The 9,177-nt window shown below is 43.6% G+C and overlaps 1 pseudogene; it reads right to left on the reverse strand.

Moving 5' to 3' along the window:
* Window positions 1-775: 775 nt before the first annotated feature.
* LOC126609145 (2-hydroxyisoflavanone dehydratase-like) lies at window positions 776-1,804 on the reverse strand (annotated as a pseudogene).
* Window positions 1,805-9,177: the final 7,373 nt, after the last annotated feature.

The following is a 9,177-nucleotide window of genomic DNA, read 5'->3' on the forward strand; positions in this document are numbered from 1 at the left end:
TAATAGACTCCATTGAACAATAATAGGCCAAAGCATCTCCACCCTTAACAAAAAATAGCCTAGTCCATTTTATTAAAATATTATTATTTTATTATAAAATAATAATTTTATTGTTAATTTCTGAATTTATAAAAAATAAAATAATAATAATAATAATAATATCTAAATTTATTAAAAAGTTTATGTATTTTTTAAAAGTGAAATTCTTAATTTTTTGGGGAAAAAAACGTGGACCGTTGATCTGTGATCGGACGGTCCAGTTTAAAAGTGAAATTCAATTTTTTTTACCGTTGAAAATCCAACGGTCTAGAATAACTAGCCGTTGGAAATCCAACGGCTGCAAGTGGGCCACGTCGTCGAGCCTGGGTTGTGGTCTGAGTGTGCTTGCACGCGGGCCCCGCCGCCTAATTTCTTGTCTCTTACTCGCGCCCACGTGAGCTTGAAGGCCACACACCAGTGCAAAAAAGCAAACAAGCCAGTCCCTTGGTCGGTCAAAAATGGGCTGGGCTAGAGACTGGCATGGGCTGGGTGCCAGTCAATTGGGTCGGCTGGAGGGGATTCACTGGGTCCTGGCCTATTTTTTCGGCTGGGTGCTGGGCAAAAAGTCCTCTGGTGGACTTGCTCTAACAAGATACAATGTATAAATTCAGATTTAATTTTATTTATTTATTTGCCAAACAAAGTACAGTCAATCTCTACTTCATGAAGAAACTTATCAGCATGATATAAAATTGACAAGAAAAGAAGCCATGCGTATGCTCCATGAGGAAACTTATTAGCATGATATAAAATTAACTAGACAAGAAAAGAACCCCAAGCGTTTGAACACCTTCTTAACATTCTCACTATCAGGATCAATCTCAGGCTGGATATGAAATGAAAGTAATGATCCTCTCCTTCCACTTCAAACAGCTCCACTTCTCCTTTCCACTCGCTCTCCTTCACCAAATCATAATACCAAACACCTTGATCCCTCAGCTTATCCTTTCTAGCAACACACACGAGCAGCCGAGAGCACGCAAGCCCAGCCAGGATCAGTGCACCCTCACCCACTGGATTCACCATTGGATTATCAATCCGTCCAGGAGCTGATGGATAAACAAAGTCCCAAAATTTACAAATCGGATTCTTCTCAAAATCTTCACCTTTGGGTTCTGACCCAATTGGCTTGGAACTCTAAAAAAATGGGTGGCCCAAATATGCACCCAAAATTTTGACACCATCACACAAGCTTTCAACACCTGCCCTCATAGCTAAGTTATGTCCAATATTTCCGCCTGCACTGTCACTACTCACCACCAATGTAGAGCCTATCAAAATCTCCGTAGTTGACTAGCCATGGCTCTTTGTTACCAGCTGAGTTTTTATTGCTTCCCTGAGAAGCAACCCATTGAAGAGCATCCCAACAATCTTCATAAGCAATAGGAAGTGGGTTCTTTGGAACAAGTCTGTAGTCAACAGAAGCAACTACCACTCAGGCTTCCGAGACCAAGCGGTTGAGATAGCGGTGGTTGAAGCCTCCGAAGGCAGATGAGTCATAAAACCCACCACCGTGGAAGTAAACCAAGATGGGGAGCTTTGGGGTTCTGTTTTGATGGATGTTTGGGAGGTAAAGGCGAGCAGAGATGGTGGGGTTGTCTGAGATGGTTATGTCTTTGGAGGAGACACCAGTTTTCGGATCTTGATCCGGAGATGGGGGCCCGGGCACATATGAATCGAAATTGTGCTGTTCCATTGTGCCATCATCGTAGACTCTGAGGAAAGGTTGGTTTTTAAAGGTTAATTCAAAGGTGATGGAAGCCATTAGAGAAGATGGATAAGTTATTAAGATGTGTGAAACTTGAGGGTGTGAATGTGCCTATTAATATAGAGAGTGTTTTGCATTACTTAACTCATTAGAAAACAAGTAAAGAGAGATTCCATGTTTGACAATTGGTTGCCATGCAGTAACATCAAACAAATTAGCCGCTAGGTCATCATCTAGCAACATAAACTCTGGAGCATCTTTAATTATGTTCTCTGTGGATGCAAATTTCTTCCTCTTTGTTTTTGGACAAAATTGCACCTACAAAACAAATAACAACTTATGTCAAGGCCAAGAGCCTCACACGCCCACGATGAATGAGGGGGAGCTTTGGCCGAAGAACCTCCGATGCCAAAGTTAGAATTTTGAGGGAAAAGTGTTTGGAGAATTTAGAGAATTTAGCAAGAGAATTGGAATTTAGTTTTGGAGAGAATGAGGTAGTATTTATAGGGGTGTGGCCAGCCCCTTTAAGAGGAGGAGGACCGGCCACTTGGTTAGTATTTTGGGTGAGGTTCATGATTTGTAGCTAAATAGGAATAATTGAATAATAAATCAATTAATTAGCTAATTAATAGAATAATTTCGTAATCGATTAGCTAATTAATATAATAAAAGAGGAATGATTTTGGAGTTACCTTGTGGAGAGGATTTGATAAGGTTAAATAGGTTTTGAATTATTACCTATTTTGGGCACTTTTGATTTGATTGAGGGATGATTGCCCACTACTCGAGCATAGGAGTCCCGGTGTGCCTCAAGGGTAATTTTGTCATTTTCACCCAAAAATCCACGTGTCGCCTTATGATTATTTTTGGCTCTACAAATGCCTCCACACCTGTTGGGCTGCTCGCAGAAATGGGCAACAGGTGTAGAGATTTTCTTGCTTTAGGAAACTTAGGACGGCTTCCTATTTTGATGTAGATTCCCTCTTTAATAGGAAATTAGATCCTTCTAGGAAAGGGAAATAAATTTCTCTCAAAGCCTATTTAAATCCACCTTAAGTGGATTATTAAATCAACTTTGGAGAACGATTTATTATACCCTACAAGAGAGAGAGAGAGAGAGAGCGAGCTTAGAGGATATTTGTTCCCCTTCCTCTAGCAATCTTCTACATCTTGCCCGTGCGAAGGATCGTCTTTCGTTGCTTATAGGTAAGAAAAAATTAATTTTCTTGTCTTCATAATTTTTTGGAAGCCTCAGGGCTTGAAATTGGCTCGACGGGGGTTGAGGAAGTGTGAGAAAGTGGCTTGAAAAGCCACGATTTCAAAGGTTGTCGTGGGGTAGTCTTGGCATGGAGGTAACTCGGCTCGGGCCAGGGCATTGAGGCGCGAGCCTCTTTCTTATTATTATTATTTTTTAAGTTAGGCTAGGGCCCGTGCTTGAGGGAAAAGTGGAAGTCAGCAGGCCGTAAGGCTTGGCCTGCTTGAAGTTTGGGCCGAGAGCTCTTTTTTTTTTAATAGCCCTTAAACGAATCCCTCTTGTATCTTTGTAGAATTTCTTCAAGTATGTCTTCCTTGAGCCACAAGAATGATGATGGTGTGCCGCCCTTGTATCGTCAAGGCAAGTCTTTGAGCAAGGTTGGTTACTTCAAGGATGCTCACTTCAAGATTAGCTCTGATGACTTGTTTAGAGACTTCCTCAAGGATGGTAGCATGTGAAACATGCTAAGGATGGTAGCATGTGAAGCATGCTAAGGATGGTAGCAGTCGTGAACCATGTGATCGGGCTCGAATAGCCATCAAGTTCCACCCCTACTAATTTGTGTTGGGGTTTACTTTTCCTATGCCGTGTTTCTTCCAAGAAGTGCTATGCTCCATGAGATGTGCCTCCGCCTAATTTTCTCCGAACGCGGTCCGTGTGATGGTGGGATTCCACAACCTAAGCCAATTCTTTGACTAAGATCTAACCGTCAACGAATTTTAGTACTTTTTTGACATAGGTCACATTGAGGGAGTTGGGCAGCTGTGATCTCGCCATAGGCTTTTTGATAACTCGAGCAAGGGAGATCATGATTGGGCTAAGGAAACATTGGAGATAAGTGGAGAATGAGAGTCTGATTCTTCCCCCAAGCTGCGTGTATCAACGGTTTTCATATATGGTGAGTGGGCTGCTTAATCTCTCAGCTGCTTTGTATTTGTGCTAAGCTACTCTTTAATTTTCTAATTGTCTTCCGCTGCTTTTGTAGATTCGAAATTCAGCTCAACTCTTAAGACTTTTTCAGACATGAAGAAAATGCACGTTGCTCTAGGTATCCTCTCCGAGTACCATGAGTGGCGTTGGCTGCTTAGTTCTCTTCGTAGGGAAAAAAAGTGGGCTACCCCCGAGAGAAGAGATAAAACGAATCAAGGCTGAGGCGTTGGCTCGTCCTATCACTGTGATGGAGCCTACTACAAATAAAGGTGGGACAATGAGGCATTCTCCGCTTGCTCAAGAGACGTCTACTGAAAAGAAATCAAAGACTTCTTTCACTGCTCGCGGGAGTTCACTGGATACTCAAGAGATGCATGCTGAGGAGAAATCAAAGACTTCTTCCGCTGCTCGCGAAGGTTCACCGGCTGCTCCCAAGCTTGTGATTGACTTGACTTCCTCCAAAAGCAAGAAAAATGAGGCTGCTAGATCTGTGCTGGTGGCGTCTGCCGTTCCGAAGGCTACTAGTTCGATTGCTGATAGGATTGCCCAACGTAGAAGTTCATTCATGCCTTCAATGCCGAAGTTAATGCCAAAGCGTCCATCTGGGGCTAAGTCTAGTTCACCTTTGGAGAGGCTTGCTACTATGAATAGTGACAAGGTGCCCCTGCTTGCTAAAGTGGCACCAAAACTCGTTCCCTTTGCTGTTGAGACCGACTCATTTACCGAGAAAAATGAGACTGCTCGTGCAAGTAGTCGTGAGAAATCCACCAAGTTTGTTTCTGGGGAAGTTGCTAAGATTTGTGCGCTTTTGAAACCAGATCTACTTGAGGACATGGATGTATATGCCAAGTTTGTTGATGGCGTCAAATGGGTTGTTGGCCCAAGTTCATTCGCGAAGCATACGACCGGGTATAGGAGGACTGCTCTGCTAGCCATGATGCAGAAAACGACGATTCTGGTAACCGAGTATATGCTTCTTGATCAAGAGGATACCAAGGCTTCCAAGGAGGTGGCAATAATTGTGGCAGCCGAAGCTTACTCTTCGGCCGAGAAAGTCAAGAAATTCCAATTTGAGCTTGCTGCTTTGAAGGGGTCTAATATCTCTACCCCTACTTCTCTACAGCTTGAGACTACTCGCCAAGAGATCGTGGATTTGAAGACTAGGCTTGACGCAATCCAAGTAAAGTATGAAAGTGCACAGAAGGAGATCAAGTGTTACATACCTCAGATTCAAGATCTTAAGTGTGCCATCTCTGAATTATACTTTGCTGATTATGCAAAGGATGAAGAACTGATCGCTTCGTACAACCAAGTGACCACTTCAAGAAAGTTGTTAATAGGCTTGAGCCTCAGGTGTTGGAACTCCAAAGTACCTTGAAGATCAACGACAATCTGAATAAAGAAGTGAAGGAGTTGCAGCTAGTTCGTGCTTATTTGCCTGATAAGAATGAGTAGTTGAAGGGTTCGAGGCTTCACTTACTCAGAATTAAGCCGACTTCTACAAGTTGGGTTATGTAGATCATCTTTTCGGGTGGCCGTCTGACTTTGAGTTTTCTGGTAAAGACTTCAAGACCTTCTCTATTTCTCTGAAATATTTGCTCACCTTTACTTTTGAGTCTTCTATTAGTGAAGTAGTCGAAGAGGTTGGTGCCCAGGCTAGGGCAGTTGGGAGTGAAGCGTTGGATGGTGCTGCTGCTGAAGGCGTTACGGCTGCTGAAGGTGTGGCAACCGAGTAGTCGTGGGATATCCAAACTACTGAAGAGTAGTCTTCTAGGTAGTCTTTAGGATTTTCTTTGTTTTCCTTGTTGCTTTTGCTTGAACTCCTTCGGTCTTTGCTAGTTCTTTATCAATTTTGCTAGAAAATTTAATAAACTTTATTCCTTCACATTTCTCTATCTTTGTTTCTTCTGTTCATGCCCTAACCTTTAGACTTTATAGGCCAGTGGTGGGCGTGCTATTTTTCTATAAACAGACAGGCCTGCGTAGCATATGCAGTCGTAGGTGTTGGTGTAGAACTTTGCAAAGTTGTTAGCCATAGGGTTGGCAGTCGGATGCCTTACAGAAGCAGACAAGTCCGCGTAACCACTAAGTTGTTAACCTTGGCTTTCTCCAATTACGTAGGTTGCGTAGTAAGTACCACAACACTTTAGGACTTGGTGTGGTGAAGCTTATCGACTACGTAACATGTCGGCAGTGGATAAGACTTGGTATACGCAGGCTAGCTTGTTTAACCTTTCACAAGAATGTGTAGTTATATAAGTCTAGCGCGGCTTTACTGCTCGAAGGGCAAGCCGTAAGCAATCTTCCAAAAACCGTAGGCTACCTTAGTGCACTTGATAGCAGCTTTAGGTTCCAGGGTAGTCGTCCGTATGGCGTACTGCGTAATGTGCCTCCTCTAACTCTAGGGTCCGGTTCCCCACGGATTAGGCCAAGAGACCATAATGGCTACTTCTAGGAATCCCAGCACAAGCCATCATGCATCTAGTTATAGTATGGCAGCCTGGCTCATCCACGTCTGGATATTCGGTGTAGAGTTTATCATCCCGCTTTGGAGAGCAAACCCATGTGGGTGTTGGGGAATTAGTTTACCCTTTCGCAATGGAGAGCATGGTTAGTCCCTCATGGGGTACAATTCCTGCAGTGAGTCCCTAAAAAGGGTGTGATCTTCTTTTGAAATGCAGGATAGATAAGTTGTTGTGTAGTAGAGCCAAGTTGTAAATTACTTCTGAATTCTTCATTGAAAAACGAGTGAAATGACCGAATAACTTAGCTGTAAAAGATTGCATAATAACTGGATAGTCTTCGGTTTACGAGGTGGTGCCCGTTGAGCTACTTGAGTCTTTGGGTCTTGATATAGTGGGAGGTCACACATGGTACTTCATCAGGTTGTAGGCGTTCCATTACTTCTCGATCTCTTTATTGTTCATGGTGGCAAGGGTGTAACTACCTTTGCCGCCTACTCTGCTGATCTTGTATGAACCTTTCCAGATGGGGTCTATCTTCTTGAAGCCTTCTCTGCAGGCAGTGATGAAGGTTTTTCTTAGGACTAGATCTCCAGGTTGGAACTGCCGGATCTTGGCCCTCTTATTGTAGCTGGAAATGAGCTACTGTTGGTAGGTTGCGATGCGAGTGATAATCTGCTCACACTTCTCCTCTGCTAGATCTAAACTTGTGGCCATATCCTTATTGTTTTACTCAATGCTTTGCAGTAGAGTACTGATGCTTGGCACGATGATGTTAGGATGAATGATCGCTTCCAAACCAAATGCCAAAGAATCTCACCAGTTACTCATCTTTTGGTGGTGCAATATGCCTATAAACATCCGGGGAGTTCGTCTGGCCATTTTCCCTTTTTGTCAATAAGGGACTTCTTAAGGCAGTCGAATATCATCTTGTTGGATGCTTCGGCCTGCCCATTGCTTTGAGGATATCTCGGCGTGGACATGTGCTGCTTAATGCCATACTTTTGGAAGAACTTTGCCCAGGAATTGCAAGTCGTTGTCGATGACGATGGACTGAAAGATGCCAAATCGGCAAATGATGTTCCTCCATATGAAGCGCCCTAAGTCTATCTGAGTCATGGTCATCATGGGCTATGCTTCTACCCATTTAGTGAAGTAGTCGGTTGCCATAATCATCATGCCTCTACCCCAATAACAGGCGACATAGGTCCTACCAGGTTGATTTCCTATTGCATGAATGGCCAAGGACTCGTCTACGGGTGTAGCTCGCTGGCAGGCAGTGTTGGTACCGGCTTATAGCGTTGGTAGTGGTCGTATTTTTACACTAACTCCTTGGCATCTTAGTGCATGGTAGGCCAGTAGTAGCCTGCATTAAGAACCTTCTGTGCTAAGGATTGGCCTCCAAAGTGGTTTCCACAAATGCCTTTATAGATTGAGCTTAGAAACTTCAAGTCATCGGAAGGCACTAGGCAACGAAGATTTGGTCCAATGTAGGATCTTCATACGAGAATGTCGTTCCACATGTAGTAGTGTGCTGCCTTTATTTAGAGTTTTCTAGACTCCAACCTTTCAGTGGAGAGTGTGTCATTGACTAAGTAGTCTATAATAGAACTTTGCCAATTGGGAGTTATACTAACCTGTGACACCTCAGCTGCCAGCTCTGCCTCTATGCTTGGCTTGTCTAGATACTCCACTGAAATCGAGCGTTTAAGTTGGTGGTCAATGGCAGAGCTTAAGCCGGCTAACACATCTGCGTGGACGCTTTCTGCCCACGGAACTTGAGTGAAAGTGTAAGTCTGAAATGCCTCAAGCTACTCGCGTACCTTCTCTAGGTATTGCGTTATCCTTAGATGCTTTGCCATGTATTCCTTAGTAGTCTGGCTGGTGATTAGCTGGGAATCGGAATGAATTGCAAGCTTCTTCACCGCCAAGTCTTTTGCCATTCGGAGGCCTGCCAGTAGGGCCTCATACTCGGCTTCGTTGTTGGATGCTTTGAAGCCTAGAGTGATCGCTTACTCAAGCATTGAACCGTCTGGGGTGATAAGAACCACGCCTGCTTTTGAGCCTTTGTAGTTGGATGCGCCATCAACATGCAAATGCCAGAAGTCTCATTTGGGGGAAGTAGACACGGCTAAGGTGTGCTCGACTGCTTTCGGGACGTCATTGGGCTGCTCTATTACATCGCCTAGGCTAGGCATGAATTCTACTATGAAGTATGCCAAAGCTTGGGCTTTTATCGCCGTGCAGGGTCGGAAAACTAAACCGTATTGGTGAAGTTCCAACATCCACTTCATCACTCGTTAAGAAGTATCTGAACCATGTAAGATTAATCGTAGATGATATTGAGTCATGACGATAACTGTATGAGCTTGAAAGTATGGTTTGAGCTTCTGAGCCGCAACAACTAGCACCAAAATTAATTTTTTGATCTTCGGGTATCTAGTTTCTGCATTGGGAAAAGCTTTAGAAGTGTAGAAGACCGGCAGTTGGGCCCCCAGCTCTTCTTATATAAGGACATAGCTCATTGCTACTTCTAAGACTACCAAGTAGATGTATAAGTCCTCCCCTGCTTTCGGCTTGGATAGTAAGAGAGGTGATGTGAGATACTTCTTTAGGTCTTGGAAGGCTCTTTCACACTCTTCATCCTATTTAGTTGTATCCGGAGTATACGTCCAAGAAGTTGAGCAGCTGGTTCCCGGAAGTTGAATCCATCAATAGATCGATTCAAGAAACTGGATAAGGATCTTTTGGGCATGCTTTGTTGAGGTTGGTGTAGTCTACAC

Source organism: Malus sylvestris, chromosome 16 (genome assembly GCF_916048215.2).
Source record: "Malus sylvestris chromosome 16, drMalSylv7.2, whole genome shotgun sequence".
NCBI classification, from domain to species: Eukaryota; Viridiplantae; Streptophyta; class Magnoliopsida; order Rosales; family Rosaceae; genus Malus; species Malus sylvestris.